At 33.1% G+C, this 26726-nt stretch overlaps 1 protein-coding gene across 5 annotated transcripts in view; it reads left to right on the top strand.

Annotated features, from left to right (window-relative positions):
• LOC108770127 (serine/threonine-protein kinase MARK2) overlaps positions 1 to 26726 on the top strand; it is a 106450-nt gene that overhangs the window by 48164 nt on the left and 31560 nt on the right. The window contains exon 1 of one of the 5 annotated variants that reach the window (XM_018521439.1): positions 18895 to 19366. The exons of the other annotated variants lie outside the window; for them this stretch is intronic. The gene's annotated coding sequence lies outside the window, so the exon portion shown is untranslated. Of the gene's footprint in view, positions 1 to 18894; positions 19367 to 26726 lie in introns of those variants that run through there. 5 annotated transcript variants of the gene reach the window in all.

Below are 26726 nucleotides of genomic sequence, written 5' to 3'. Positions count from 1 at the left end.
AAAATTTGCACTCCTCCTTTTCCTGTCCTTTCAATATATAGGTTTTGCTATAGAATTTTTCCTTTAGGATGTTAAACTCAAATCTAATTATTCTGCATTTCACTAAGATGAAAATTTCAATTATCTAATAGGATAAGATGTTTTAGTAATAACTTCAACTTTAATCATTTCGATAATTTAAGAACAAATATCGACAGCAATTCTCTTTCTTAAATAATTAGACGTACAGGTTATTGATGTAGGTAGAGATAATCGAAATAATAATCAAAGAATTTGTTTAATATTATAATAATCAGTGTAATTATTATTATGCAAAGTTAGAAGAGAGCTGAAGAGCTAACAATAATTACCTGCTCTAGAAATTCTTATTTCGCTACGGCGAATCCTACATCTGCAGAGCTATAATTTCATTCTTGCTTTCTCCACAAATCTCTTCTTCAAGTGTGTCACTTGGAAAGGTCAAGCTGAAATTTGCACTCATTGTGTACACCAAGGACTTTGAGATTCTATTCTGCGCAATATCTCATTATCCGCACGTGGAAGCATCAGATTCCCTTCTTTGTAAATTTATAGGTTGTCTCCTATGACATCTATTAAAATTTCTCGTCGTTTGCTTATTGAATAGTATAGTGTTTAAAGTAGTTGTTCGCATTATAAATTCCATTATATTATTGCATAACTGCCAGCAGAGCTGGTGTACACATCAAGAGGTTTGTACCTATATGTATTCAGTGTGTTACAGAACTCATCAATTGTGCTAGTAGCAGTAGAACTTTGTTTATCCGAACTTGTCGGGGGGGACAAGACAGTTTCGATAACCGAATGGTTTAGATAATAGAGATAATTCTCCTCTCTACCAGTACTTATTAGTTCCGATAATAGAAGTTTACATTCTGAAAACTGGAGTTGAGCACATCGAGCTTCTATTATTTAAACTACGGCGTTGTAGTTCTGATAATAGTTCAGCTATGAATTAGGAAATTTGAATTTGAATATAAACTTGTTCGTGTAAATAGACTGCGGATAAATGAAATTTTATATTCTTCAGATTTTTTGACTAATTTGGAATCAATTGTTTCTTGACAAGTTAAAATATTTATTTCTATGTTATCATCCATAAATATTTAATTATTGTGTATTAATAATTCTGATTACATATGAAGACATTAATTGCTTCAGCACGTGCACACTTAGCAATAAAATTTCTCTATTTTATATAAAAAATATATCGTTCAATATTTACACGAATATATCAAATATAATTCAAATACTGTATTATGAAACACTACTGTATTATGAAAGAACTAAAAGAGTCGAAAATGGTCTCTTTAAAGTCTTATGAATGCGAAAGCATCTGACGGCATTAATGCTCCAGTTGTATGTGCTGCAGTCTGGTGGAAGCATAAGGAACTTATTGCACTTTGTCTGTTTAATAATCTGCAAGATATAATGTATATTACTGTCTTGCAGTAAAGAATTAATTTAATTTCTCTCTTTCTTTTTTTGTAATAAATCTAAAAGTATTATAAAGAAATTTCTTAATTATTGTGTTTAAATAGTCGAAAGATAATAAAATAAGGCGTTGCAGCTTTTATATTTAAAATGCTTACTGTTTTGATAAAAGAAGAAAAATATCACATTCCTACTTTGATAAGAAAAAAGTTTCTATTAGTTTCAGTGTTGTTTTTTGGTTTACGATGCACATTCTCAACTTTAATTAATTTAATTAATTTTCTTATCAGCTTTGTTCCTGCTAAAAGACTTTTATTTTTATAATATTTTCATTATTTTTTACTCTGACTTTGCTACAGAAAGGAGTTTTCTTCTTTATCTTTATGTGTTGTTTACGCATTTAAACACTCCATATTAATCCCGTGCAAGTTAAACTAGTGCCGAGATCCTGTGCTTGGCTTCCTGTACGTGACGCGTCGATACCTCGCTATTTTCAGAAGGTAGACTAGAAAATACGGGATGTCCGCTATCGAGCAGCCGACTCGTGTTTTCCTTTCATTTCGAATAATATTGATGGAGACATGATTCGTATGTTGCACATTTAACGCATCGTCTGCTTTTGAAAAGATAGAAATAAATTCATCGCAGCAAAACGGATGTCCGTCGTTTTTTGTTAAATCGTGAACGGGAGGGGGGGGAGGGTACTAATTATTATATAGGATGTCGAACAATGTCACCTATTAGAATTGTTCGTGAAATATTTTTACGCTAACAGAGGTAAAATAATCATTGTGTATTAAATTGCATCAATTTGTACGAGGTATATGCTATTCGCGTAAAGAGCTCGATGTATTTGCAAACAAGAGTGAACAAAAGCGCGCTTCAGGCGCTTTCGATATTTTTAACTGTTCGTTATTTTCGCTCTCGTATGTTACTCCCGATAATTTATCGACGTTTGAGGAGAAAAACAAGCCCCACCAAAATCGATCGGCTCTTTATATATACTCGTTCTGCAGGCATTTGGGTTTATGAATAAGAGAACGACCTGTGCGACGAGTTCGAAGGATTTTCGCGAAGTTGCAACTCGTCTTTTTAGTAGAGGATTTTCGTACTTTTCAGCTTCAGTCGTTAAATTTGCATGGCGGCGATTTATTTATAAAGTGATAAGTAAAAAATGATTGTAGCTTATTGTACAGGATGTTCACTGTTTTAAAGTATAATGCGAAAACATTATAAACGTTTAAAATGTCAAAAACATGATAGTCATAGGTACATCTTGATGATTATATCACACGCACACACACACACACACACACACACATACATACAACGAATTATATATAATAAAATATATATTGGATACTTTATATACTTCCTAAATTCTTTGAACTGGAATCTCACTCTAAAAAATAAAAACTGACAATGAGTCACTCTGGAAAAAAGAGTGGCTCAATTTTTTACCTTTAAGACTAAGACTTCAGAGTAAGATTCTCTCTAAAAATTTTAGAGAGTATGAATCGAGAGAGAGAGAGAAAATGTTATCGGTGATGAATAGTTCTCCCGATGTCGTTTGACAAACTTGCATTCTACGTGTTGCGAGCGGAAGTAGTTAATGCATTAATGCAATACTAGCGTTGATCAGATTATATGTGTATGTAATTACGAAACAATCAATCCTGCGCAATTATCGCTACATGTTACGGAGAATTTGCATTTTGCTGCGGTAAATTTGTCGCGTGAACACGAATGCTCGTACGTTGGATCGTGCAAAATTGGCCGTTGTCGACGACGAGTCAGAGAGTATATTTCAAACGATTCACTTCCGTGATAGTTGAGAGATCGTACGTCGGTATCATAGCCTGGGCTGGATTCGTATACGAACATTGGATGGGAGTTTCATCAAGGCCACACTTATCAAACAATTCAAACTCCCCCAGTACATGCCATGCGTGCAAATACGTTGCGAATTATTTAAAATATTCAGTTGTTAAATAAAAATGTAACAGTGATAGTTGCAATAAAGACAATTGCTTTAAATTGATATGATATGTAGTAGAAGAATATTTCCATCTAGGCAGTAATGGCGAAAGACGAAATAAAAGATTTCTTTCGCTTATTTAATATTAATGTAGTTATTTATTTCAAAGTTGTGTTGAAACTTCATTTCAAGTGATGATTCGCCGCCTTCGTTCTACAAAAATGCGGAGTACAAATTTGAACGCCGCGAATTATTTTTAGATCGTATTCCCTAAGGCCTCTAATAATAATGTCAGTCATTGAAGGTTATCGATCCAATAAATGAGGCAGTCGTCGTAAAAATAACTTGCGTGTATCGATCGTGGGTGTACGTATTGACTTTACACATCATGTGATGAACTTTTATACTTTCTCATTGCATCCATATGGATCACATAGTTAAGAAAAGGTCTATTCTTTTTGCGGATAACATATTGTGATTTAAATGTGACATATTTTATATCTCTTTATTTGCTTGAACGATTAGACTTTAATGAGTAAGCGTAACAATACGATGTATGTTATGAATATTCATTTCTATAAAATTATTATTTACCTCTAATCTTTCGCATATTTTCAAAGATGAATTCAATGGAAATTTTTTGAAATAATATTTTTAATAATATCGTTAATGGTTACAAGTTTCAATTTCCAAATACACAAAAAATAGGAAACATGAGTATGTAAAATATTTGATTCTAAAATTCGCAGAAACAAACTCAACTCTTATTTCTCCGCGCAATCCCTGCTTGCGCAATATTTTTTATCAAAGTTATTTTTACGAAGTTATAAAAATTTTTAATATTGCCGATAAAGAAAACGTCGTAAATATCGGATTATATAAACAGGTGTGAATAAATTATGGAATATTATTGCGAACATTTAAATTATCGAATATAGAGATATTTTTTATTGAGATATGTAATTGGTAAGTATTTATTGAATATGAGTATTTATTTATATTTATATTATTTATTATTTTTTTATTTATATATTATAAAAAATTTGATGCGAAAGAAACGTTTTTAACTTACAGAGTAATGTATGTATATATATGTTTACATTGTTTGTAATTCTTATTGTTTTTATGAAGTAATTTAATCGTAATTGTCTTATCGTGAGCTTTCCTCATATGATGGAAAATACCACGCCCGTTAATGTTTACGCACTTGTGCGTGATATGTGAGTAGAATGATTAATCGATCGAAATTTCATATCACAACATTTCTTATTGCATCAGAGCGGATTCCAAGTTTCAAGAAACTTGGAACTCATTGCTAATTTTACAATGTTGATGATAGTAATGTTTCTAAAACCAATTGATTACGTAATGCGAATTTATCCGCATATTTCTGATGATAAACAAAATATTTAATCTGTTAGTTTATGAAACAATACAACTTATAAATGAATTCTCATAAAATTACAATGACCTTGATGGAACCAAATTTTAATTTCTTAATTTACAAGTATGTGTGTATACACAACATTGATTAATATCGAATTATATCAAAAATATGCCGAATAATTTATGAATTCTAGTGCAATTTGAAAATGTATCTTACTTAGCTCCATAAATGACGCACAGAAAATGATAATTCGTTTGCGTAATTGTTAAAAGTCGGTTTTCAAATACAGTAAACGTTGATAGTGATTTATAAATTTTTCACGCATACACGTGTATCGTGATAATGTGCAAAAACATTAAACACATACAGCGAAAGATAAGATTTTTGCCGTCAACTATTTCATAAACGCGATGATAAAGTTAATCACCCATGCATAAATCCATATGATTTTGCTGCTTGTTTAACCAAAGCTTAATTATAGAGTGATTTTTTAAATTTTAATTAATAAGGGGACCCAGGTTTGGTTAGATATTTACTAAATTTTAAACAATGTACAATTCAATCAACAAACTTCGATCAGGTTAACTTATAGTTATATATTAATTTGTTTTTTATTTGATTGAATTCATTTCGTTTTCTGCAATTTGTGAGAGATTTCGGATGTATTTTGATAAATGGACGTATAGGCAGGTTTTGCAAGTTTAACAATTATTTTAATATGTAAAATAAGATTATTAATCAAGCATGCATTATCTTCGAGTCTTCCTTAACGTTTTTTTAAAAAATTGTTTACAAATATTTTCAGCTATAGCAACGGTATATTTGTATATTAACAACGATGTATTAGCGATTCTTCCAAAACAAATCTATATATATATATCTTACATTTATGACTTAGTCATCTTCTTAATAATTTTCCATATTGCTCAAATATTTCTTGTCGACCATCTGACAATTTATTTTGTTCCTCTTAGCGTAGCGTTACGAAAAATATTCGCAAAAAATAACTCGCCAACGTCAAGAATAGCTTTATCTCACAAAAGACATTAATAATACCGCAAAGCAAAAAATGTAATGAGTTTATATAAAGATGTAGGAAGAACAAACGCCGTGTGAAGTTGGCATCCCATTTTGAAAAAATCGATATTTTATACACATATTCCATTTGCACCCACAATAGTTCTACAGTTCCTGCTAAGTTTTAACAATAGTGTCAGTTTTTAGAATTTCGTGATAAAAATTAATTTTTGCCATACTTGGAGTGCCACGCAAAGTTAGCACCCCATTCATAAAATTTTTTTTTTTTTAGCTAAATCAGCGGAACTATTGTTAAAACTTAGTATGAACTGTAGAACTATTGTGGGTGCAAATGGAACTGTGTATAAAATATCGATTTTTTCAAAATGGGGTGCCAACTTCACACCGGCAAGAACAAAGGAATGATTTTACGAAACTTTCATGATATTTGATCAATGCAATTTTTTTTAATTTTTTATCCATTCATCATCGTTCTTTTTTTAATAAATATAATGTCGCGGTGATTCACACAAATTCCTGTAGTCGCGACAGTTTGATGACAATTCATTATCTTGGTTGTTATACTCGTCACGTGGAAAATGTTCCATAAATATCACGAGTGTAAATACTAGAGTTTTAAACCAAAAGACGTCGTTACATGACAGATAGCAAAATGGTTCGATTACTCGGGTCGCAAAAAGATTGTGGTTTTAATAAAACTGAATTATCAAAGCATTTATAAATATGGAATATATTGAGTTTTTATTATTAGTGGAATGCTCGATATGTCAAGTATTCAGCGATATGTTACGATCACTTGTAACAAAATTGGATTGATACAAAATAGTTTTCACAGTTTATATAATTTGATATTTTGATATTTTGAATATTGACATTTGAAGCTAAAATAATAATTGATTGCAATTTAATTGCTATTTAAATTATTTTATAATTGCCAAAATATTAGTGAATAAACCAATTATAAAATTTAAGACAGTTCGACATTCTTCTAGAGAGAATAATAAAGACCATAAAAAAAACAAAATTATAGTTGATACCGAAAAACTTAGGATTTTGTATTAGTTATTTTCATCGAAGATATTGCTGAATAGACGTTTATTATCTTGAGACACGTGACATGAGAGAAATGCATTCTATCTATCGTACATGCACCTGTGCTAAGCGATAAGAAAACGCCTGTTTAATGGAGGCTTTGAAACATTTTAATTTAACACATGATTTATAGCGCACTTGTATATCAGTTATGACTACATTTTTTTCTTATTAAATTCTTTTTAACCATCTTATGCGAAAGGTTAGCACTTCCATTTATTAAAGTTATGAACGCTACAATGAGATTTATGGATCGCTTTTCTCAAATACATCTATGCTTATTAAATATAATAAGAATACTATTTTATTATTCATACATTTCTGTAGACATAGGAATATATGCTCGAAAGAAAAATTTGTCATTTTACGGCTTATAATTCTAGTAATTTTTTATGTTTTGACATTTTAAGATAAATCGGTTTTTATTCTACGAAATATCGTATTATTTCTGCAGCATTAATAGTTTTAGAATATTAAATTACATAATGTTAAGCTACAATATTATAGCGCAGCATGTTTAATCAAGTTTTCTTATTTTACGTAAAATATAAAAAATGATAATTAATAGAATGCTTTTATTAAAGATGTATAGTACAACTATTACGACCAAGAATTATGTAAAATTATTGTAAAGGAAGAGAAAATCGCGATAAGCCGAATAATTTGAATAAAGTTGGAACGGTATGAAAACGAGTCGGAAATATAATAAAAATACTATTTTATTTAAATTTTATAGAAATCATTTCATTTATTCTCACGCGGATGAAGAATATTCAATGAAAAATCATTGATCAGTCATAACGTGATGTACAGCCGAGGCGAGATAATTTGTAACACGTGCAATGTAATATGTATTCGACACAGCGAATTCTTACGCTGTCGAAAATAAGTTTAAATTGGTACGCGCGTGACCTTCTCGTAACATGTGAAACGGTTAAATCGTATTTACGATCGATAAATCCGTCATTGCGCCACATGCACTAATGCGCGCGCAAATCTTTTCGCTTCCAAAACTTGACCCGAATGGATTTCGCACAGGTTTTCGATGCAGACCCATTCGCACGATGGATGGCAAGATTTATCACGTCGACACGAATGAACGCGGAAGCATCGGTGCGGAATAGATTCTTGCCGAATCCCTCAACAGTCGACTGATTACGATAATCGCGACACATTGCCGAATTTATTTCCTACAAGTCGATTTCTTACATGGAATGTTCAATGTCAGTAATATTGTCATCGATTATTATTAAAATACCATCAACTAAAAAATTAATAAAATTAAATGCAAATAATATAAATTTAATCATCGGGATTAATTCTCTGCTTTTCTTTTTTCACTATTGAAAAGTTTTATTGGCGTGTGTTATTATTTTTATGTTATGTGAATAGTTATCATGTTATGTCTTGAGATATATTGTATTTGCTGTCACAATTTATCATGCAGTTGAAAGATAATGCATACCGTAAAGCCATTGGTATTTTTCGACTAACGAACGCGAGAAGCTTTTCAATATCGAGAGAAGCTCCGATTTCATAAAGCTGTAAACTATTTTTAGTTCGCCATCCACGTTTGCCACGTGTCGTCATGCGGGTTTGTAAAGCCATAAACGCAGATAAAAGCATTTCGATATTTGCGTAGCAAACGCATTGCGCGATGCATCGTTAAGCAGCTGCTGAAGCGATGTCTGAATGGAAATTTTTTATTCGCCGACGCCGATTGTGCGCTGCGATGTGTCTGCATAATTAATCCCGACATGCGACAAAAGTACATGAATGCATATACAAGTGTTTTAGCAAGGTGTTTCCTTTTTAGGTTTTTTAAAGTCTTCAAACAATTGCTACTGATGAGCACGTTATCGAATAAATAACTTTCGCCTCGGTATGATATCGTAACATTCAATTAAATTATCAACGGTGTAATTAAGCGAATTAATGAAGATTTCGTTATTTTATTAGTATTTGCGTATTGCGAAAAATACAATTTAATTTTTCAATAATCAAAGAAGTATATTAGGCTCTAATGATATAAATCAATAATAGTTAAAAAGCCTTGATCTGAGAGCCGACCCTAGTTTTAGTTGCGCACAATAATTTTATTATTTTCAATTTACACATAAGATAAAATAAATATACGTTTTGACTCGCGTTTTAGGTTCTCTCCAGTATTAAGTCGTCACGTAACTAATAATTCATGCATTATATACAATGATGTTGCGTATCACATAAAATTCTTACAATTGCATACAAAAACGTTGTGTTATGTCGAATCGCTTGAAATGCGTTTTTCGTCATTGAAGTTTTTCATCGTGATTTTGTACTTAAAACTATTATTAAACTTCCTCGCTTACTAAATTGTGGCAAATATGATAGTTAATTAATCATCGAGCGAGAATACAATGCAAAATGGTTATGATATACATTATTAATTTACATGACAGCTTCAGATTGCTATGACTATCGATGTTACCAGTATACACAAGTCATACGAGTATTCGTAATGAGAACATATGTTTATACAATAACACATATTACTCTTAGTTAGCATTACTAAAGAGGGGGAAGCCTCAAGTTTTAGAAATTAAAGCAGTATATATAGGGTCTAAAAATTCTGTATCGTTTTTTTTTAATTTAAATTGTTTTGTTTATGAATAAAAATCATTTCTAATAATAGTCGTTTATTATAATTATTTTCTTTGTCCAGAATTTTTATATTGTCCCAGTCGAAATCGTGAGATAATTCCTGTTTATGCTCCGTGATTACAGAATGCTGTGTCGTATTCCATTTTATGTGGTTCTTTCTCTCCTCAATTTTTCAACTTCTAAAACAGAGTATCTTATTCGCCATTTTGTTTAAGCAGAGGCATTGGGAAAGCTTGGAAAGATTTTGAAACCGGGGCGTTCTTAAAAAAGACTACGCACAAAGTAAAAATAGCATCGTATTTCTTATTCAATAACACATTCATATATTTGCATTTATATATTTTGTCAGTATCTTCGTCACAGCATATATCAATGCAAACCTTATTTTTCACTTTACGTATATTAAATAATTATTCAGAAAGACAATGTCATTCTTGATTTCGCTGATAACCCGGAACCAATTTACATCGCGTTTATTAGCTACATGTCCAAACTCGACATTAATTACGCCATTTACGTTGCAGCTGTTTACATCGACGGATAATTGTTTGGTTGGTGATGCGATGACAGTTAGCAATGCCGAATTGCTATTGAGTCTGAGGCCGCGGCTGCAATGAGAATAATTGTGTCGTCTAATAATAATCGTATGTTTCTCCGAGTAAAAATTTTTAACTTTATCTCTTTAGTGTTATTTGCCATTTTATTTTAAGCTGTTTCATTATATAACTAATTATTTTGAGATTGGTAATTGTGACATACTGTAGTATTTCGAGGGACAAACTTGGTCTTCTATAACTGAAATACATGACGCAAAGAAGTTTCGGTATCAAGATCAGATAGTAAGCTATTATTTGTTGCCATTTTGACGTAAAAATGACGACAAATAACATCAACTTGTTACTGGAATAATAACACGAAGTAGAGAAAATTGATTTCCCAAGTTAACGATCTTACTAATCCATTATTGCAAAAACGCTTTAGATACAAATTTAAATTTATGTTTCGATTACGATGCCGAGATTGAAGAGGAATTGGCTTTCTAATTTCTCATCTCACAATATATTATGTACGAAACAAATATAATGCAATAATCATTCTTATAATTTGTATAATCTTATATCTTTATTATCTTTATTCTGAATATTCTGATGTGTATGGACGATCTCTGAAATAGCAATAAACGGAATAAATACATACTTTGCAGAGAAGATACTTATGCAAATAGAAATGCATCTGTTCTGGAAGAAAATTGATAAAATGTAGCCTGGCATGAAGATTGCATTATTCGAACCAAGAAATAAAGAAAAATTTAAGATATATTGCAGAACATTTCTCGTGAAAGACAAATCTTTAATTTTAATTTTCTGTCTTATTATTTGTATATTTGAGAAAAACATAATAAAACAGATAAAAGTATATAATTTTTACTATAAAAATAATATGAAAAAATTATTAAAAGATAAGTCTGGAAATAAATTTGTCGATTGAGATCATAAATGTAGATTGGATTCAACATCAGCACGAATTATTAAACTGTCTTTTAGAAAAATTCGTTTAAAGGCTTGAAAGTCAACAGTTTTAATAAAATATGGGTCAAAAATTATGTTTAGTTATGAAAACGAATATATAGTTTAGTAATGTAACATTTATAAGTTGTAGCCATTATACATCTGTTTGAATAATGAAAGTTTCGAGTTTCACGCTCTTATTGCGTGAACCCAACTCTTCAATTAATCTAGCGCGATTCTAACTCGTGTATTAACGTGTATATGTAAGTCAGAACGTATGCGATGTAGCAGCCACGTGCATGCAAATGCGTTGTGCGTGACTCCTCTTCAGACTCGTTCGAAAAAACGAGTTCGTTTTATGTAGCACGCAATGCGTTCGAGAGATCCTTTTAGCGCTCTCGGAGCTTCTCTACCGTCTGTTATTAACAATGCCAACGCTAATCGTGTCTAACGTGTGGGAAAGCTGCATCCTCTGCGCGTGGGTCGCGAAACCGCGCCTTCGTGTGAAATTTTCTCGCTTCAAGAAGTCGATCTCTCTAACAAACGCGACTATAAGAGTCGATAATCCGAAGAGTCTTTGGGAGATCTCTTCTTTCACGTCGTAAAGACATTCCCCATCTCGATACCGATCGATAAGTTATTTTCAGTCTTTGTAACAAACTGGCTCCGATAATAGCGTGTGAGTATGTCCTCGTTAGATTGAATTTTATCGAAATCGATAATTGAAAGGTGAAAATATTTTAACTATACTCCCCGTTTACCTTGCAACGTTTTAGATTCCGTTTTTAAAATTAGATCACTTTACAACGAACTAGTAATTAGTAATACCAAACATTATCTGAATTTTATTCGTTATTTTTATCCTTGTTTATCTCATACGGATTTTATTTTATAAATCACATTTCTAGGCGAAGTAAATGGATGCCGAAAATTTCATTGCGCAAACTCATTAATTTCTTGATTCGCCGCATACTTGCCGGGTCAATCGTGCTGGATCACGTGACGAAAGAGGTTATGATGTAATGCGGTCGTCGTCCCAACATATGTAATATTCATAAGTTCTATAAGCATCTTCCTCAACTTTTCTGCGTTTCACTAAGGGTCTACCAGATCCAATCACATGCAGCTGATACAACTTTCGCCATTGTCTCATGAGTTGTATTATTTAGACATAAAAGTTCATAAGAGCATGATTATCGACTGTTTCCGCGAAAACGCCCGTATTAATCTGCATTTGAAGTACCGTTATATTTGGCATGATTCATCGAACTGATACTAGCAACTCTTCGTTATCCGAAACGGTTCGAGCGACCGACGCATTTAGATATATTATGCTTTATATCTTTCTGACATATATTTCTATTTCTATGTTTTAAATTGTATATGTATTTACGCGAACACAAGAGGTAAATGTATATAATTTAAAAAAATGCAATTTTATATATACTTTTATCTTTTATGTTGAAAATTACACGATGCATTTTTTATATTGCTTTTTTTTCTTTCTGGAAAAGTTGGTTTTGTTAAAGCGAAAGTTGAACACGAGAGTCTCGAAGTTGCCGGCTAATGCGCTTTCGAAGCTCCAGGTCTACGATGCTTGCTAATGAGATATAATAACGAAGATATAAATTCAATTACATCCCTTTCTATCCCGTTTGGTTCTGCAAGAAAAAGCAAATGCATCTACAGTTGCTTATGTAATTCGATTAAGCTTTAGTGATATAGGAAACTTTCGCGAGGAATTCACAATAAGTTGCTTATCGGGAACATCTATACGTATTCCATCGCGTGAAATAAAGAAAGAAAGTATAATAACAGGAAAGTGTCTTGTGGGAAACTTTTAGTTTACTCCACGCCGTTTCTTTTGTATTTCATCCGTCGTCTAATACTCTCGAAAAGATAAAAGTCTATTGTTTGCAAATGGCATTTTACGCTTGAAAATTTCCTGATGTGTTGATATATCGTGAATACTTTTATCTTCAATAATGTAAGAACATGTCGCTTTACAGTGGACGTACCAAAATCATACAAATTAAAATTAGATTTTTAATTGCCTATATAGATAATTTATCGTTTAAAGCTTGAAAGTAAAAATATAGAACAAATAAATAATATCATATTATTTAATGAGATAAATGACACGCGTTATTTAATGAGATAAATGATATGCGTTACGCGTATAATTATTTATATGTATTTTTGATTTATTATAGCATTTTGATAGCCATTTGATACTCTTTTAAGAAAGTGCTGCCATCTATAGACAGGCAATATGCTGTAATAAGCAACAAGGTCTATCAGCATTTTGTTCGCATTATTGAAAAGCACTAGCGTCAACAGAACTTTTATAAGAGATTGTCAATAAAAATTTTTTTATCGAGGATCAGTCTTGTTTACCGAAATTAAAACTCAGAATTATTATAACATAAAATACACAAGTTGTTTTACTATATTCCAAAAAAAGAAAATACTTTATTTATAAGTTATTTTGACAAAATTCAAACTATATAATTAAAATTTTTATATTCTTTTTTATTTAGTTTCCAATTTTCTTTTGTTTTTGAATTTCTATGTATATATATTTTTACACAATGTTTTATTATTTTTATTACTTAAAAACCTTCGATATCGACGATCATTAATGTCCTTATTCAAAGAAAGACCCTTCTTGATCTTTCTTTCTCCCTTTCTCTTTTTCTCCCGTGATTCACTCAGCAATGCAGAATCAAAACCCGGCCTCAGATGGAGATAATCGCGCCGCGTGAAACCCTTTGGACGCACCGGGATGTAAAACTCGTTTGCCGTATGCTTGAGCGTGAACGGAAGTCAGAAAGGAGGCAGCACTGACCGAAGGATCTCACGCGATCCTTTGTATTGCGAACCGTATCGTGCAATAATTATTCCCACGATTCAAGTGCTGGTTGATTCTGAATAATATCATCATATAACTCTGCAGCCTGCTAATAAAAAATCTATTTTATTGAAAGTTCAATTGTTAACATAGATCTTATGCCAATGAAACTATAGACATTTTTATTTCGATTTAATAATTTACAATTTCTTATACTTTGTTTGCATGATATTCCCAAGGTACTTAAAATAATATTATCAAATTGTTAAAATATTAAATGAAAGATTTGTGTGACGTGAGTGAGCGAAATGCTATAAACTTACATAAACTTACGCTTATTAATTTAATATATTTATTTTCATCGACTGCACAAACTTATGACGCTTTTAAAGTAAACTTGAGTAAATTTAGAATCAAATTTATATATCTATACCTGCGCACTGCATTGTGTGACGTGGCTGCTTGGTCACTTGTAGTATACATATATGTGGTTACTAGATCTCCCTCGTTCTATAGACTGATCCCGGAGATTGCAGAAATGAGAGAGGTCCGTCGACGTTAACGCTTCGCCTGCAATTCACCGAGCGAATCATTATTGAAGGGATCGAGTATAACTTAGAAGTAAAAATAAATTTGCGTGCGAAGAACATGTTGAGTACATACGAAAGTATACCTATATCTAAACTCCCATTTGTATCTTATCTCCTTCTTATCTTATTTACACTTTCGTGTTTTTATTTTTTATCTTAGACTCACGTGTACATTTTGCTTGTGAACGTAACGACCATGTCTCTAAAATTCCTCTCTGAAGGATATAATTATTCAAGAAAAAATTATACCGGTGTTTCTGTCGCGCCTTTAAAATGCGATAGCAACGGTTGAAAAAATACGGGCTTCGTGCTCCAATTATTCCGACCTTAGTCACGGTGACCCCGATAAAAACGCTTGCAGAAGTAAGAACCCGCTTCAAATTTCCTATTTGTCAACGATGAATCGCGCGATCAATTCTCTCAAATGAGCGCAATACTTAAAATAAATTAAAAATTTTGAATGGCGTGTAAATACATGAATCTACTTGATTGTATACTCATTCGATTTTAGACTCAAAAAGCATCTATTCATTTATCGCTTTTTAGATGATGTCCATATAGAAACAATAATGAAAAATAAAACGCAAATAGTAACAAAATGTGGATCTCCAAGATTATTCATATTCTAGGAAATTCTTTTTTATATTATAAAAAATCTCCGGAACTCGGAAACGTTAGTTCTGTACGTTTTGAATATTTCTCGAGCCGAGAGGAATGCACTCCGGGAGTTAATCAACGTGCATACCACGGGTGGTCCACCACGGCGGAAAGAGCAATAAAAAGCAGGGATAACCGATAATCCTTGTAACCGTACGCTTCCGCCGCTCTCTATCTTTTCAACAGTTCAGCGAATCAAGTTTCCAGACTGCCGGCAATTATCTTATCGTATTATATACGACGCATATTTATTCGCGAAACTGTTGCCCGAAGGAAAAGATGCGCTGCTGATTCGTTCAGTTGAAATTCAGTTCCTCGAATACGCAATAAACGTGACGAGAATTTGCGTCAAATATACATATATGTCAGAATCTATTCTCACTAATTAAATTTTTATGTTCGCAACTTTTTATCGGGCATTGTTACCTGCTTCTTGCATGCATCTTTTTCACGTTCGATATTACAATTAATAAATTGGATTTTATTTTTTATCGTGAGCTTGAAAGTGTTTTTCGCTTTTTTAAATCAGGCCACGTTCAGCAGAATGTTTCTTTTTTCGCAGCTGTTGGAAGTTTTCTTCGGTGACATAGGACTGTTCTTCTACATTTAAAATTGTAATCCAATCAGTTTGAAGAAAACTTTTAATAGTTGCAAAGTAAACATTCTGCTTGAACGCGGTCATTTTAATATAAATTATAATTATAAAGTATATTGGCGATTGGAGATTACTAAAAACATTCTTAAATCAGTTTTGATCATGTTATTTCTTGGATAAAAAAAGTCAGTTTTCATAGAGAATAAAAAAAAATTAATAGAATAGTTTCTCTTTTCATGAGATTTCTTTATATTTTTCTATAGTCATTTTCCACAATTATCAGGTTTAAAATTACATCTAGTTTTTGCGCTGCTCGAATTGTTGATCAGAATTAAAAAGTCGAAAAGCTAATCGTTAATGGTGCTTCTTTTTTTAGACGTTTCTGAACGTATAATAGGAGAGACGAAAGAGATCTGTCGATTCCAACGATTAGTCACACTTCCTCGCGCTTCAACGAGTTCCGTGCCTAAAATTAATTCCTTTCGTGTTCGATCATTTATATCCCACGCCGTCAAACTTTGACCGGATTAACGGAACCGTCTAAACTTACTAAGAATTCGCACAGTTCGAAACGACAGATTGGGATTCGAGTAATAAATGAAAGAACCTATTAACTCTAATTGGACTCTTTATATATTAATGCATCCTTTTATAATTAAATAAAAAATATTCTTTTGCTTCACGAATTGATTGTTTTCTCGAACTAATCTCACTCTATATTACGTGTCAAAAAATTCTCAAATTAATTTTAAGAATTATACCGTAATTTCCTTCATCAACTATCCAGTAAAAAATCGTGCGTCCATATGTAGAATTTTTCTTGTGTTACCACATTTTGATTATTATTTCAATGTAAAATTAACATACAACTGATATGTTATTATTTTTATAACATTTTGATGTGTTAGATTTATGTCACCTTTCTAACTTAACAATTGCGTATGTCAATTAAAAATGGAATATTATTTTGAGTGTTTTTTAATGTTTTATTAACATTTTCTTACGAGTTACTGCAACTACTCTTCTATGTACTCTACTTATTTTATATGTTAGTTTTAAATCACCCTTAAAGTCAAAATAACAAATATAAATGTAAAGTATTGTGTCAATTATTTAACATTACTAATTCATTAACAAATAACACAAGACAATAAGTTACTTTAACTTAAAATTAATGTAAAATACATGTTAAAATTAATATTTTTTTTTTACTGTGTATGCTTCGTGCAAATATTTGGAAACTATCACTTACAATTAGAATCGAGGACTTAAGATTGACCGATAATAACGGAGCGCGACGATAAAGCCGCTCGAAGTAACGAGCATTGTGTCGCAATTATCCTTTTATCTCGCCCGAATCGCGTGGATCGGTAATTCGTTCCGCGATCGACTTCCGTTCCGATCGATCGATCCCGGCAGAGAGCACGAAGGTCGCGATCGCGCGCGCGGCGCAACTCCCTGGTTAAGCGGGGCCCGAAGAGTTTCCAGTTCTTGGCGGAGCAACCGCGAGCAGTCTTCCGCCAGACACCGGACCCGAAGTCGGCGAATGAGCGTTGCCGATTGTAGATCGGACGGGCCCGCGGTGAACGATTTCGATCGCGAGAGCGTCATTCACGCGCTCCCCTTTTATCTCGTTGGCGCAATTCCTCCGCGAAACGATGAAATCTATCACGTATGATTTTTTTGCTATTTGTGTGTGTTACCCAGACCCAATAATTAAACTGTGAATTGATTAGGAAAATCGGTTCGTAATGGGACGTAAAGTGATCAGGTTTTGCACTGAAAAAAATCACGAGCGAGAGAAAGTGTGATTGCAAGAAAGTGGTTTTGATTATTTTTCTTTCTCTTTTATTTCTTTTCACACGTGTGAATTTACAAATAGTGCTGCAGTGTATTGTAGATACATAGTTTTGTTAAAATGGGTTATTCTCTAGTTACGAATTTGCGTTATATCAAATCCAGAATGTATAATGAGGTATCAGATGTTCGACTGGAATGAATTAGAATAGATATATATAGGATTTATTTGAAATCTAGAAAATTCGATATTATGTTGAGAGTACAACAGGTGTATACTTTTACATTGTTTTAACATATTTATTTGTATTCCATATCAAGTCTCCTAAGAATATCAAACAAAATAATAAGTGTATATTACAAAACATGATTGGTACACGTTAAAATACAAAATAACAGAGTTCGAGAATTTATTTTGTCCTTATAACAATACAATAGAAAACGTCCAGATCATTGTGATTTATTACATGATTAAAATTACAATTTTTTATAAGTATAGGAATACTTAAAAATATATTAATACTGTAAAATATTTCTCATTAAAGCAAGAGGGAATATAAAACTATTCACAAAAATACTCATTACTCCAAATTCGTAATATTATCTCTTAATTTCTTCCTGATATATCATTATTTTATAACACAAAAGTTTTCAAATCTTCACTAAGAAAAATTTCCAAGCTTTATCCTTTCAAAATGTAACAAACGGATATTTTCCGATAGATTTTGATCGTATTTAGGACTATCCGAATATAAAATATATTAAGAAATAAATATAATATTAAGAAAATTTTATCCGATAGTCTTAAATACGATCCAAATCTATCGGAAAATATCCATTTGTTACATTTTGAATAGATAAAATTCGGAAATTTTTCTCAGTGCTTAAAATGATAAAATTCACGATAAAATCGTTGGGCGTCATCGATGGAGCGGACGGCACTGTTATCGGCACTTGCACCTCGAGTTCGTCCTATACGATAGCAGGCGCTCCGAACGGTCGAACCGGCTAGCTGGTTGGTTCATGAGTCACAAACGCCGGCTGCGACTTGCTTTCGCCGGTCGCTCGCCGTTCACGTCATCAAGCATAGCAGTCTGGTTACTCCGGTTGCCGTCTGTCGCGCGCGCTCTTCGTGCGAGCCACTTTTCATGCCGCTGATGCCGCGTTTCACCGAAGAACGAACCAAACCGAGCGGCGCGGGGCTCGCGCACGGCGATTGGTGATTGGCGAGCCGGCCCGGGCCGGGCCGAGTCGAGTCGAGTCGACTCGAGTCGAACCGAGCCGGAACCGAACGAGAGGAGCGCGCGCATCGCATCGTATCTCAGTTGACGCCTTGCGTGTGCGTCACCGCATGTCACGAGTGCGTGCACCGAGTGCCACACCACACCACACTCTACTCCGAACACAGTTTTTTCCTCTCCTTACCCGGTGCTTACGGGTTTTCGACACTCCGCGCTCCGTGCCGGACCTTAGACTCTCGCGAAGATCGGCGATCATGCCCGAACTCTTTATCAGGGAGAGACGATAATGTGATCCGCGCTGCGTTGTGCCGTTCGAGCTTAACGAAGAGATATTGGAAATGTGTAGCCGTCGAAGTGCTCCGTGAAAATAACGTGTCGTTACGCTCGACGATACGTGGTTCTTCACACAGAAATCTCGAGTTTTCTTTTTTTTAAGGCTTCTCCACGGTGCGATTACAGTATGCTGTGAATGCTGTGATAATAGTGATAACGCTTGAGTGATTTCGTTTATTGAGTGATCTCATCCGATCGAGCCAGGTGAATTGTATGCACGTGACGACGTAGGCCTGGGAGGAATTTATATGTTAACCACGTTCTTATATTAATCACATATAAAATATTACAATTTATCATAATTATAAATTATTGATTAATTTTTGTTCAATTTTTAATATATTGAGTTTTATAATATAATGTTATATATAACGAGCCAATAAGAACTTTTTGACTATAAAAAATTGAATTAACGAACAAATCTTGGGGGGAATTTATAGTTAATCACGTTTTTATATTAATCACATATAAGATATTACCTTATCATAATTATTATAAGTTATTGATAATAATCATTAATTTTTATTCAACTAAATTTTTTAGTATATTATCGAATTTTATGACGTAATACTCGTATAATGAATCAATAAGAACGTTTCAACTGTGAAAAATTGAATTAGCTAACAGATCTCGCTAATGTACCAAGCAAACGTGTCCTTAACAAGGTTAGGTTGCGTAGTAAAATTGCTTCTCGCGTGTCGACCTCGCAACGCGATGTCGCTACGTCTCCCTCATAAGCTAACAAGAAGTATAAACAAATTCCGATACCAGTATGTGCGATTTTGTAGCATTACGTCACGCCACAGTACACAAATATATGTACGATTTATTTGTCTAGACTCTATCTGCAAGGCACAAAGCACAAAGCAACAGCTACTTTATTGCGAATAATCTGAATGATAATTATACATTGTTCGCGAAGAGATTCACGATTGCGTGCGAATTTCGCGATGCATACTTAATTTCACATTACGATCGCATTAATGTTTACCAAGTCTACGTTGTGACTTTCTTTAATACGAATCTTTCTAGAAATAATTTAATATATAGGGGGTGTTACTGTTCCATGGGAAGTTACTGAACTTAATTAGCTGTCATTTTTAAACGCATATAAGGAATAGAAAAAAAAATTTGTTTTAATAGAAGATAAACAGTTTACGTATAAAGTAAAAACGATCGAAAATATTTGTATCATTTAATTAAACTTTATTTAATATCTCTTTTGACAAAAAAGATGTCAAATGAAGTTTATTTTTTATTTGAAATGTATAAATGTTATTAAGAATTTTTTTAGCATTTTGAAAATATATATCATACAGATTGATATTTTTAGAAACATTTAATTAAATAATACAAATATTTTTGATCATCTTTATATATAAATAAAACTGCCAAATGTCCTTTATTAAAAAATATTTTATTTTCCTGTTCCTAATATGCGTTTAAATATGACAGCTGATCAGTTTTAGCAACTTCCCATTAGACTCTGTATATTTTATTTTGTATTACATCGTTTATGTAGATCGAATTATCATTTTTATCATTCTCATTTCCTCTTTGTTTGTAAAAATAAAAGTGCGAGAGCACGTTTTAATTTACACCTACCTCGCGTTTAAGATAGAAAATCGGATTTATGCGAACATGGCCGAAAACGTTCCGCGTTATTAGTTACCGTAACGACTTCAGCCGTCTTACAGCTGGAGTAATCTTTTCTTCTCCCTTTTCTTCTTCCTCCCCCCTTAAATTTCACGGTACCGCGAATAACGCATGTGTTAAAAGCAAACGAAAGAATAGATAGACGGAAGTACGCGCACGTGTATAAGAATTAACGGTTTATATAACCACCCGTATATAATTCTACGGTTGCGCCTCGCAAGCATAATTAGTACGAAACTCTGTTCATTACCCTTTGCGATATTACGCGTGTGTTTCGGGTCACTTGGATTGCTTTTCCTTCGCCTTACCATGACTCGGCTCTTTGTTCATCTTAACAATTTTCCTTCTACAATGAATAACGTCTAATCAAGATTAATAGATTCTTGGAAAATGATGCAAATTTATTGTGCAGGAAGAATGCATTAAAATGAATCAGATAATCTCATGCAAGACTAAATTATTTTAAAAAATTATAAATGGCCTTACTATGAATTTAATAATTTAAATGTGAGATTTAAATTTGAAATTTCTGGATAATTTTATATATTGAATTACGTGTTTTATTGATTTAATTTTATTTCCTATTATTTGAAAAGGAGAGAGAAAATTCGATACAGTTATTTGTGTAAAATGTATTGTTTTATTTTTAACGGGCAGTTTGTTATACAATATTTTACGATTAAAAATTTTTTTGAGAAAAATATTGTACAAGAAAAAGGGTCAATTTATTTTTATCATATGTATTGTATTGAATATAATCAAGCGTGATATACATATCAAAGTGTGAATTAACCTATTATATTCAAGTGATCAGACACCGTTCACTCGAAAACTGTTATCAAAAGACTATCCAACGACCTCTTGTTTGCGCATTAATTGTGAGAAAATTAACGGTCTAAACGACTCGATATTTATACACTCATAATTCGTAACAGTCAACTAATGGAATCAGCGGCGACTTCTCACACAGGAAACACGTAAAAATGGCATTTTGTCATTTGTGTTTAATGATGCATTACTATCGCTCGTTAATTTATAAATGCACAATATGCGCATAATCATGCGATTTTGTTTCGCCGCGAAAAGCAAAAAGTAACTAATTCCGGCTATCCTTCGGTGTTGCAGCCAACATCGCTTAATCATATAGTTATCTGTATGCATAAACCAATAATACATTATAACTGATCTTTTCGGTACGAAGTCCGTATGCATGTTTAATATTAATTATCATTATAAACTACTTTGTAGAATTCCATAAATTTGAATTAATTTGATCGCGTATAATTATCACATTTTTATTCTACATTTTTTTATGGAAAATGTATTACAGCGCGCACAGTTTTTCCAAAAGATTTTTTTAAAAGTTGTGTTACGAAACAAATATTTTTCTTCTTTTTATTTCTTTATGCTCTTTATATGTACAACACGAGATACATTTTTCATGTTATAATCGTGATATGGAGAGAAACTAGCGATCGCTGAACAGCATTAATTAAGAGTCGCTGTTGCAACCGAGCTCAATCGAAATAATGAGTTACTCAAACGAAAGAGCGACAAGCACCAGAAGGGTCTTGAGTTTATCGCGCTTGTGGACGACCCCGACATGTATCAATAGCAGGTTTAATTGCGGATTTAACGGGGAAAGTTTGATTAAACGGCCATTATTCTGACGAGATAACGCATAATACTCTATCCTCCATTTTCCATTTCGCTCGTAAGCATAGCGTGGAACAAAGGGAAATTTATTTTTCGTTCGCGAACTGTTTTTTGAGCGTTGATCAAAATAAGATATAAAATGAAAGGAACAAAGAGACATACGCAACGATGAACGTATCATTATTGATGAACGTATCATTATTGATGACGCAATAAGTTACAAACAATGAATATCTCGTACAAAAGTCTATTTTCATATTATTGCAAAACAAATCAAGTATATATTATATAACAATTATTGTATGTAGATATTACTGTAATATCATAATATTTTTATCTTCATACATGTATAGATGTTATTATTGAAAATTTTACAGACATGAAAAAATTTTATATTTATTTTTTCGTTACATTCGAAAGTACCATTTATTTCACTGTGCCTAGCTATTTCGTTTTCTTTTCTTTAAATATAAGACGATTTCTTCTCGTGAGACTCCGATTGTAGCATTATAATTACTCGCTCGTTTATTTGATTTTTTTTCATCTAGCTTTTTTCTCGACCGACAAAAGTGATGAGCTTCTCAAGATACTATCTCTTGTATTCGTTCCGCCTGACAATAGGATTCTCACGATGAACGTCGTGCACTAAAAAAACGATAAACGAGCTGCACGTCTTTTCCGTTCATCCTCAGCAGCAGTTGTTACAATACCCTGAATGCACAAAAAGACATGAAGCAATCGACCGACAACTGTAATACTTTCCGATTATAGTTTGGAGAACTTGGAGGCAGCAGTTATTCAATACGGTTTATGTAATCTCTGCAAAGGAGAGGTCTACATACCGCAATAAAACGCTGACAATTTTGTATCATGACCGCAGTTTTTCCTAGTTCACTCTAAGTGACATTTTGATTATCTTGCGGAATACAGCAAAGTAAAATTTCTTATCAACACGGATATATGTTCACACGAATTGTTACGAGGACTCGATTTACTCGATGCTTAATTTTTCACAATTTAAGCAAATTTAATGAAACTCGTAAATGCTAAAAATGAAATTACGCCGGGGAAAAACTAATCTTTTTGTCCGTTTTATACCTCGTAAATTTTCTCGCAAATGACAATCTGCAACATTTAGCATGACAGTATTACGTTGACACAAAAAGCATTAGCATTTTTTCTAAAAATATGCAATTTACAATCATTTTATATCTCTAATTATGCAATAGAATTTTTTTGAGTGAATCATCTTGTGTTAATTCGTATCGTACCGTGCCTGGCTTCTCGATAATACTACCTCGTGATTGCAGGTATTTGTTACCGTCGAACAAAAGACCTCGCGCCAACTATCGTGCTAATCGTGAGTCGCGCATCGTGGCACACGCGCATGTAGCATAACTACATTTTTACTCTTATTTTGAATGAATGTGGATTCATTGACGCGGCATTTATCGATATCATATCTCATTCGGGTTTAAATTGAACGATAAACAAACATTTTAAATTAACGAAAATTGACGTTAAAAACGATAAACGGTTGTACGATGTTAAAAAGAGCTGAGATACTTTTCTAATTTGAAACTTCATTTTATTCTATCATCGAAGTGTACGCAGATAGAAAGGAGCAGCTGATTCATTTCGAAATAAAATGATTATTGATAGAAGTTCGTTGCGTAACTTATCGCAATTAAAAGTCCCTTTTTTGCCTCGATGTTCATAGTTAACAAGATCGTAGCGCGCTCGCTTGAAAATTTGTGGCTGACCGCTCTTTTATAGCCTTCGTAGACGCTTTTAGAGCTTGTTCCTTCGCCTTGGTAACGGCACTGCCAGAAATGAAAACGTTCCATCCGACTTTTCTGACACAGCCAAATGCAATGTGCCACGTGACGATGGATGCGCCTTGTCGAGCGCGACGTTTCGCTCCACAAAGGACATTGTCAAGAAGCGGTGGCGGTGGTTATCGCAAGTAAATGTGGGCGTCCCGAGGAAATACATCCTTCATGTGCTCGGACAGACAACACACACACACACACACACACACACAATTCTCTCCTTACACGCATCTTTTTTTAACCCGTGGTAAAATGTTGATTGCCCGGATATCCGTGTATTATTTCATTTAACCGTCACACCTGCCGCACACTTCTGAAAATAATCTTTATTTTTCTTTGCTTTTCTTTTCCTTCTAGAGGTATCTTATCTCGTTATAGCAAACGTACTTTCCATCGCACGGAAAAATTTCATGGGAAAAGTCATTGTTGTAAGTCATCGAAAAATTGACTTGGGAAAATTTTTGTCTTATTTAACAAATTCTTTGCAAGATTTTTGCCAACTTAATCTCGTCATCTCAATAATTCTTTTCATTACACACTATATCAACATTTATATGGCGGTGGTTTTTTTTTATTCCTGACGCAGTTTATTAGAACGCATCATTAATTTACACGGTGAAGTTTATCATTGAAGTATCTCCCGAGCATTCTTAACTGACGCTTGCAGCCACGTCATCCTCCTGCTTTCTCGACCGCAAATCCTCATTTGCTGACGAAGCCGGTCATTTCGTCGGTTTTTCTACGGCCCTCGCCGTACTTTAACGAAGTCCTTCGCCGGTATGCAACGGCGCGACCGCGTGTCGGTGCATTGCGTGTCGCACGCGAAAGCTGCGAACAATGCAGCATCGCACTGACATACCACTCTACGTACATATGTAAGCGCTAGTAGTAAGTTTTTATCATATCGCGAACCGCAGTACCGGGCAAATTTATCAGTTCATGCAGCAGTAAATAAGAAAACCGAAGAATCGAACAAAAAAGAAAATTAACATATATTTAATGCATTATTTTGCAACTATGTTATTAATGCATTAAATGATCTTCATTATAAAGCACGTTACGATTCTGTTTTGCATATTGATTTAAATTAAAACTGTATTATTCTGTATTGATCATGTCCCACCATCATGTATAACTAAGTTCGTGATATACTTGTCACTCACTTATCTACATAACAAATTAGAATTTTTTTATTCGTCATCCTACTGGCACGCAGCGTACCTATAAAAACAGGCTTCTTCTAGCATTTTAACAAGGAAGAATAGTGTAGCTCCTATCTATCATGTGTCAGTATATTACGGTGCCGTCTAATGATTACTAACTCCCTTTCTTACCTGCTTGTTTATGACGCCCTGACACTGACATTATGTCTCGACGAAAGTCTGGCGAGCGTCCAAACTACTTCCAAATGTTTATGACACAGTTTTGGAAACACTAAACTGCTAAATTTGTTCGTGCGAGAGGTAGGCAGAGTATAAGCTGTGCTCTCGATTGTTCTCAGAATTGCTTTGATCGATATAAATCATTCAGATAATTCAATACGTAAGAACTTTGTGATATATTCCACGAACCGTTTATCGTAAATTCCATATAGTTCTTTTATGCCGTAGAAAATAATGTATAATTTCAAATTTTTAGTTGAATCGATCCAACATTGAATTGCTTGCAACTTTTAACGTTTATTCTGATCAATTAATTTCCATTGACATTTATAACAAGTGTTTTATCAAAAAATTATTGTTAAAATTATTGTTTTAAATACCAATAGATTTATTGATGATGATAATTAATTTTCTGTTTAAAGAATTTACAAGTAGAAAAATTTTGAAGATATTTATAACGATGAGAGAAATTTTAGAATATATCTAATATTTTAAATACATGAAGCGTGAAGTGCTTCTATATATTCCAAGATTTATAGAGCTTATCTCGACGATTCTTTCTAGAATGCTTGTGCATGAGGCGTGGCAATAGTTACGAATCTACGAGAGCAAATAAAGACACGAAACAGCACAAAACACACGCACTTGAGCTTATTAAATAAACGAGAAACGTACGCGATTTAAGTGAGTCAGTTAATCCGCATGTATTTGTGTTTATTCAGCATTTACGACGTATACATATATGTAAATTTTACGTTTCTATCTCCCACTTGTTTTAATTCCATTTATAGGATTGCGTAATAAAAAAGGATCTAAAAAGGGACTAACTTTTGCTCAAAGAGGTGTAAGTAAAAGGAAGTATTTTTTGTAGATTTTGACCTTCTATATACGACAAAGTTATTAAAAAGTTCGTGGCGTTTGAAAAATACCTCGAGAATTAAGCATGAACACTGAAATTTGGATAAATACAACACCACATTCGTGCTCAATTTTCGAAGTGTTTCCCAAACGCTAATTCTTTAATTATTTTATCCAGAA

The sequence above is a fragment of the Trachymyrmex cornetzi genome, unplaced genomic scaffold (genome assembly GCF_001594075.2).
Source record: "Trachymyrmex cornetzi isolate Tcor2-1 unplaced genomic scaffold, Tcor1.1 scaffold99, whole genome shotgun sequence".
Taxonomy (NCBI): domain Eukaryota; kingdom Metazoa; phylum Arthropoda; class Insecta; order Hymenoptera; family Formicidae; genus Trachymyrmex; species Trachymyrmex cornetzi.
Note: the sequence above shows the minus strand (reverse complement) of the source record. Positions and strands in the feature narration are given on the sequence as shown.